This window comes from Galeopterus variegatus, unplaced genomic scaffold (assembly GCF_000696425.1).
Source record: "Galeopterus variegatus unplaced genomic scaffold, G_variegatus-3.0.2 Scaffold7067, whole genome shotgun sequence".
Lineage (NCBI taxonomy): Eukaryota > Metazoa > Chordata > Mammalia > Dermoptera > Cynocephalidae > Galeopterus > Galeopterus variegatus.
Window position 1 is genome coordinate 28,016 of NW_007733178.1, and position 6,609 is coordinate 34,624.

Below are 6,609 nucleotides of genomic sequence, written 5' to 3' on the forward strand. Positions count from 1 at the left end.
AATATCACTTGCAGACCTTAACCTGTATCCCTAAGAGAATGAGGGTCCTAGTGGACCCATGCCTAGAAAAATCAGAGCCTAGAGGCACAAGGCTATTGTCAGCTGGTTGCTCAGAAGGGTCCTCAAGAAGAGGTGGCTGCACTGCAAATGGCATGTATATCGAGTTTGTGAATAGAAAGGATGCACAATTGTTTCCTGTATTTCCAATGTGGATTTCATGAAAGAGAATGCCAGTCTAGTGCCATCTTAAAGGGACTCACCTATGAGGGCCACCTAAAGAAAAAATGGAGCTCTACAGAGACTCTACAGAGAATGCCAGTCTAGTGCCATCTTAAAGGGACTCACCTATGAGGGCCACCTAAAGAAAAATGGAGCTCTACAGAGACTCTACACTAAGAGTCAACAGTGAAGCCAAGTACTGCAAACAAGAGAGATATCATCTGTATCAGGGAAATCCAGGTGAGAGATGGGTGGCAGGGAGGGAGGGATGCTGAAGAACTCAAAGAATCCTAGGAGGGAGAATGAGCAGTCAGCATCCATATAGACTCGAAGAAACCAGGATCAGCACACTACAGACCCCTTACCTCTCTTCTCTCCCTTTCCCCCTTTGAACCTGGAGGGCTCAGAATCTGGGAGCAGAGCAGTCATCAATAGGGAAACCCAGCCATGCCCTATTTCACTTGCTAGCTTCTTACCTGAAACAGGCTTAGGCTGTTAGTAACTGACAAGTATCTAGGACTGAATGTTAATTACTGAAGTGGGACTCTCTTATGCCTAGAATTAGCTGGATAGCTTTAGATCTTTTTTTGGTCTTTTTCTTTTTCAAATAATGATTTCTCACTTCATCCAAAGAGCATAGGAGAGGTTCAGGTCAAGATAGCAGAGTAGTTGGTTCCTGGTGTTGCTCTCTCCCACAGAACAACAAATTTGCAACTATTAAGGAGCAATGGCAGAAGACCCAAGATGTGCACTGGAACAGGCAGGAACTGCGTGCCAATGAACCCCTGCACAGAGAGACTTTAGAGCTTCTGGGCCCACATGCCCTGAGCCTGCCAGGCCAGAGAAGGCAGGCAGGGCATGACTTCCGGCCCAGGCCAGTCCCCACCACCAGGAGAGACTTAAGAGGCTCAGAGGCCACAACACCCTGAGCCAGCCATGCCAGAGAAGGCAGGTGGGGTGAGACTTCCAGCCTAGGCTAGTCCCTGCTGCTGGGAGACACTTGAGAGGCTTGGGACCCCCACATTCCCCACCACCAGGAGAGACTTAAGAGGCTCAGAGGCCACAACACCCTGAGCCAGCCATGCCGGAGAAGGCAGGTGGGGTGAGACTTCCAGCCTAGGCTAGTCCCTGCTGCTGGGAGACACTTGAGAGGCTTGGGACCCCCACACCCCGAGCCAGCTGTGCTGGAGAAGGCAACCAGGGTGAGACTTCTGGCCCAGGCAGTTCCCCACCCCTGGGAGAGCCTTAGGAGCTTTGGGGACCCCTCACCCCAAGGCAGCCAGGCCAAAGAAGGCAGGTGGGGTGGGACCTCTGGCCCAGGCCGATCCCCACCCCTGGGGAGAGACTTAAAACCCTCAGGACCCCCACACCCCGAGCCAGCTGTCCCAGAACAGGCAGGCGCAGTGGGAACCCCAGCCTAGCCTAGTTCCTGCTGACCAGAAGCAGCAGTCCCTTCAGGATCCAAGCCAGACATCAGGGTGAAATGAGTGAACTGTGATACCCCCAGCCACAATGACAAAATTCCAAAGGAAAGATACCAGAAATATGAAAAAACAAGAAAGTACATCGCCACCAAAGGAAATCAATAACTCTCAAGCACTAGATCCTATAGAACAGGAAGTCTTTGAAATGACATACAAGGAATTTAGAGTAACAATTCTAAGGAAACTAAATGAGATACAAGAAAACTCAGACAACACAATGAAATGAGAAAAAAATAATGGACCTGAAAGAAGAAATGTACGAAGAAATCAATGCCTTGAAAAAGAATGTAGCTGAGCTTGTGGAGCTGAAGGATTCATTCAACAAAACAAAAAACACAACAGAGAGTTTAACCAGCAGACTTGAATGAGCAGAAGAGAGAATTTCTGACCTTGAAGACAGACTGTTTGAATTAACACAGGCAGAACAGAAAAAAGAAAAAAGAATCAAAAAAACTGAAGAAAATCTAAGAAAGACTACAGACAACCTTAAGTGCTCAAATATCCAAATCATGAGTATTCCAGAAGGGGAGGAAAAAGGAAATGAAATTAAAAACATGCTCAATGAAATAATAGAAAAATTCCCAGGTATAGGGAAAGTCACAGATCTCCAGATTCAGGAAGCCCAAAGATTCCCAAACACATTCGACACAAAAAGATCCTCTCCAAGACATGTGATAATCAAACAGGCAAATCTCAAAGACAAAGAGAGAATTTAAAAGCTGTAAGAGAGAAGCAGCAAGTCACCTATAAGGAAGCCCCAAACAAAATAACATCAGACTTTTCATCAGAAACCCTAAATGCCAGAAAAGAATGGGGTGATATATTCAAAACAGTAAAGGACAAAAACTGCCAGCCAAGAATATTTTACCTAGCAAGGCTATCCTTCCAAAATGAAGGACAAATAGTATATTTCTCAGACAAACAAAAACTGCGGGAGTTCCCTACCACACGACCAGCCCTACAAGAAATTCTCAAGGAAGTACTGGATTTGATACCACAAAAACAACCATCACTGCCATGAATACTTAAGAAAGAACAATACCTACCAGCAAAACAAAAATGCCAACAAAAGAGAAAAAAAAATAGTATATCTATCACCCCAAGAAACCAACAAATACAGAAGACAAACAGAAAATTAGAAAGGAACAGGAGGTACTTAAGACATATAAACAAAAATCAGTAAAATGCTAAGAGTAAATCAATAATAACTCTAAATGTAAAGGGATTAAATTCTCCACTCAAAAGACACAGACTGACTGACTGGATTAAAAAGATGGACCCAACAATATGCTATCTTCAAGAGACTCACCTCACCTGTAAAGACACACATAGACTAAGAGTGAAAGGATGGAAAAAGATATATCATGCAAATAGAAATGAACAATGAGCTGGAGTAGCTATTCTTATATCAGATAAAATAGACTTTAAAGCAAAAACTATAAAAAGAGATCAAGAAAGCCACTATATAATGATAAAAGGATCTATCCATCAAGAAGACATAACAATCATAAATATATACATACCCAATGTCGGAGCAGCCAGATTTACACAGCAAATACTATTAGATCTAAAGAAAGAAATGGACACTAACACCGTAATAGCAGGAGAGCTGAACACCCCACTTTCATCATTGGACAGATCATCTAGGCAAAAAATCAGTAGAGAAACACTAGATCTAAACAATTCTTTAGACCAATTGGACTTGGCAGGTATCTAAAGAACATTCCATCCAACAACCTCAGTATATTCATTCTTCTCATCAGCACATGGAACATTCTCCAGATAGACCACATATTAGATCACAAATCAAATCTCAACAAATTCAGAAAAATTGGAATTATTCTGTGCATTTTTTCAGATCACAATGGATTAAAATCAATAATAAATGAAACTCTGGAAACTATACGAACACATGGAAATTAAACACCTTTCTACTTAATGATATGTGGGTCCAAGAAGAAATTAAACAGGAAATCAAAAAATTTATTGAAACTAATGAAAACAATGATACATCATACCAAAATATGTGGAATACTGCAAAAGCAGTATTAAGGGGGAAATTTATTGCATTAAATGCTTACTTCAGAAGAATGGAAAGATGGAAAATAAACAACCTAACACTTCACCTTAAAGATCTAGAAAAACGAGAACAATCTAAACCTAAAGTTAGTAGATGGAAAGAAATAATTAAGATCAGAACAGAATTAAATGAAATAGAAAACTGAAAAACAATACAAAAGATCAATGAAACAAAAACTTGGTTTTTTGAAAAGATAAATAAAATTGACAAACCTTTAGCATGATTAATTAAGAAAAAAGAAGACCTAAATAACAAAAATTAGAAATGAAAAAGGTGATATTACAACTGACACCTCAGAAATACAAGGAATCATTAGAGACTACTATAAACAACTATATGCCAACAAATTTGAAATTCTGCAGGAAATGGATAAATTTCTGGATGCATACAAACTATCAAAACTGAGCCAAGAAGATATAGAAAATCTGAACAGATCAAGAACAATAAAAGAGATTGAAGCTGTTATCAGAAGGCTCCCAACAAAGAAAAGCCCAGGACCGGATGGGTTCACCACAGAGTTCTACCAAACATTCAAAGAGGAACTAATACCAATTTTCTACAAACTGTTCCAAAAAATTGAAACAGAGGCCATTCACCCAAACTCATTCTATGAGGCAAACATCACCCTGATACCCAAACCAGACAAAGATGCATCAAAAATAGAAAACTACAGGCCAATATCCTTGATGAATTTAGAGGCAAAAATCCTCAATAAAATACTAGCTAACAGAATACAGCAACACATACACAAAATTATCCACCATGATCAAGTGGGATTCATCTCAGGGATGTAAGGTTGGTTCAACATACACAAATCAATAAATGTGATACACCACATCAATAAAATCAAAGACAAAGACCATATGACCATCTCTATAGATGCTGAAAAAGCATTTGACAAAATTCAACAGTCATTCATGATAAACACTCTGTTCAATAAAAGCAAAGACAAAAACCATATGATCATCTCTATAGATGCTGAAAAGCATTTGACAAAATTCAACATTCTTTCATGATAAAGACTCTCTACAAGTTAGGCATAGATGGAAAGTATCTCAACATAATTAAAGCCATATATGATATGCCCATTGCCGATACCATCCTGAATGGGGTTTTCCCTTAAAAACAAGAACTAGACAAGGATGCCCACTCTCACCATTCCTATTCAACATGGTGTTGGAAGTACTAGCCAAAGCAATCAGAGAAGAGAAGGTGATAAAGGGCATACAGATTGGAAAGGATGAAGTCAAGCTGTCCCTTTTTGCAGATGATATGATCCTATATATTGAACAGCCTAAAGCCTCTATAAAAAAAAAACTAGAGTGGATAAATGATTTCAGCAAAGTTGCGCGATACAAAATCAACACACATTTCTATACTCCAACAGTGAATGTGCAGAAAAAGAAATCGAGAAAGCTAGCCCATTTACAATAGCCACCAAAAAAATAAAATACTTGGGAATAAAGCTGACCAAGGATGTGAAAAATCTCTACAAGGAGAACTACAAACCACTGTTGAGAGAAATTAAAGAGGACACAAGAAGATGAAAAGATATCCCTTGCTCTTGGATTGGAAGAATTAACATTGTGAAAATGTCCATATTACCCAAAGTAATCTATGGATTCAATGCAATCCCCATCAAAATTCCAATGACATTTTTCTCTGAGATGGAAAAAGCTATCTATCCAGACATTTATATGGAACAACAAAAGACCACATAACCAAGCAATCCTGAGCAAAAAAAAAATAAATCTGCAGGCATAATACTACCTGACTTTAAACTATATTACAAAGCTATAATAACCAAAACAACATGGTACTGGCATAAAAATAGACACATGGATCAATGGACTAGAATAGAGAACCCAGAAATCAATCCATATGCCTACAGCCATCTGATCTTTGACAAAGTCAGCAAATCTACATACTGGGGAAGAGACTGACTTTTCAACGAGTGGTGCTGGGAAAATTGGATACTCATATGTAGGAGAATGAAACTAGACCTGTACCTTTCACCATATACCAAAATCAACTCAAAATGGATTAAAGAATTAAATATACATCCTGAAACAATAAAATTCCTTTAAGAAAACATAGGAGCAACACTCCAGGAAGTAGGAGTGGGTACAGACTTCATAAATAGGACCCCAAAAGCACAGGCAACTATAGGAAAAATAAACAAATGGGATTATATCAAACTAAAAGGCTTTTGCACAGCAAAAGAACAATCAACAGAGTAAAAAGACAACCAGAGTGGGAGAAAATATTTGCAAAATATACATCTGACAATGGAGTAATATCCAGAATATATAAGGAACTCAAACAGCTTTATAGCAAAAAACCAAATAACCCAATTAAAAAATGGGCAAAGGAGCTGAATAGGCATTTCTCAAAGGAAGATATACAAATGGCCAACAGACACATGAAAAAATGCTCAACTTCACTCAGCATCAAGGAAATGCAAATCAAGACCACTTTGAGATACCATCTCACTCCAGTTAGGATGGCTAACATCCAAAAGACTGAGAATGGTAAGTACTGGAGAGGTTGCAGAGAAAAAGGAAGTCTCATACACTGTTGGTGGGGCTGCAAAATGGTGCAGCCTTTATGGAAAATGGTATGAAAGTTCCTCAAACAATTACAGATAGATCTACCATATGACCCAGCAATTCCACTGTTGGGAATATACCCAGAGGAATGGAAATCATCATGTCGAAGGGATACCTGTACTCCGATGTTTATTGCAACTCTATTCACAATAGCCAAGAGTTGGAACCAGCCCAAATGTCCATCATCTGATGAATGGATAAGGAAACTAGTATATCT